At 33.5% G+C, this 1,607-nt stretch overlaps 1 non-coding gene across 1 annotated transcript; it reads right to left on the bottom strand.

The window, feature by feature from the left end:
• Nucleotides 1-1,112: 1,112 nt before the first annotated feature.
• On the bottom strand, nt 1,113-1,220 carry LOC130938088 (small nucleolar RNA R71). The gene has a single exon (XR_009069268.1). It is a non-coding gene; the product is annotated as a small nucleolar RNA R71 (small nucleolar RNA).
• Nucleotides 1,221-1,607: the final 387 nt, after the last annotated feature.

The following is a 1,607-nucleotide window of genomic DNA, read 5'->3' as shown; positions in this document are numbered from 1 at the left end:
ATTTTTTTAAAATAAATTTCAATCATATCTTTTCTTTTCAATCATATCTTTTCAAACATATCTTTTTCAAATCATATCTTTTTCAAAATTGATTTCAAAAATCTTTTCTAACTTCCTATCTTTACAAAATTGAATTTTAAATCTTTTTCAACTAACTAATTGACTTTTTGTTTGTTTCACTATTTCTTATCTTTTTCAAAACCACCTAACTACTTTTCTCTCTCTAATTTTCGAAAATTCCTCACCCTTTTTCAAAATTCTTTTTAATTAACTAATTGTTTCAAATTTTAATTTTAATTTTATTTCTTCTCTTAATTTTCAAATTCTAACTAAATTTTAAAATAAAAACAAAAATATTTTCCCTTTTCCTTTTAATAATTTTCGAAATTCTCTCCCTCTCTCTCTTTCTATTTATTTTATTTATTTACTAACACTTCTCTTCTCAAAAATTTGAACCCCTCCCTTCTCTGTGTTTGAATTTTTCTTCTTCTTCCTTCATTCTTATTCTTCTACTCACATAAAGGAATCTCTATACTGTGACATAGAGGATTTCTCTTCTTTTCTGTTTTCTTCTTTTTCATATGAGCAGGAGCAAGAACAAGGACATTCTTGTTAAAGCAGATCCTGAACCTGAAAGGACTCTGAAAAAGAAGCTAAGAGAAGCTAAAGCACAAAAATCCAGAGAAAACCTTACAGAAAATCTCGAAAAAGAAGGAGACATGGCCGAACCCAACAACAATGCAAGGAATATGCTTGGTGACTTTACTGCACCAAATTCCAACTTACATGGAAGAAGCATCTCAATTCCTGCCATTGGAGCAAACAATTTTGAGCTAAAGCCTTAATTAGTTTCTCTGATGCAACAGAATTGCAAGTTTTATGGACTTCCATCAGAAGATCTTTTTCAGTTCTTAACTAAATTCTTGTAGATCTGTGATACTGTTAAGACCAATAGGGTTGATCCCGAGGTCTACAGGCTTATGCTTTTTCCTTTTGCTGTAAGAGACAGAGCTAGAGTATGGTTGGACTCACAACCTAAAGATAGCCTGAACTCTTGGGATAAGCTGGTCACGGCTTTATTAGCCAAGTTCTTTTCTCTTTAAAAGTTGAGCAAGCTTAGAGTGGATGTTCAAACCTTCAGACAGAAAGAAGGTGAATCCCTCTATGAAGCTTGGGAAAGATACAAGCAACTGACCAAAAAGTGTCCTTCTGACATGCTTTCAGAATGGACAATCTTAGATATATTCTATGATAGTCTGTCTGAATTGTCTAAGATGTCATTGGACCATTCTGCAGGTGGATCTATTCACCTGAAGAAAACTCCTGCAAAAGCTCAGGAACTCATCGACATAGTTGCAAATAACCAATTCATGTACACTTCTAAAAGGAATCCTGTGAATAATGGGACACCTTAGAGGAAGGAAGTTCTTGAAATTGATGCTCTGAATGCCATATTGGCTCAGAACAAAATGTTGACTCAGCAAGTCAACATGATTTCTCAAAGTCTGAATGGATTGTAAAATGCATCCAACAGTACTAAAGAGGCATCTTCTGAAGAAGAAGCCTATGATCCTGAGAACCCTGCAATAGCAAAGGTGAATTACATG

This window comes from Arachis stenosperma, chromosome 6 (genome assembly GCF_014773155.1).
Source record: "Arachis stenosperma cultivar V10309 chromosome 6, arast.V10309.gnm1.PFL2, whole genome shotgun sequence".
Lineage (NCBI taxonomy): Eukaryota > Viridiplantae > Streptophyta > Magnoliopsida > Fabales > Fabaceae > Arachis > Arachis stenosperma.
Note: the sequence above shows the minus strand (reverse complement) of the source record. Positions and strands in the feature narration are given on the sequence as shown.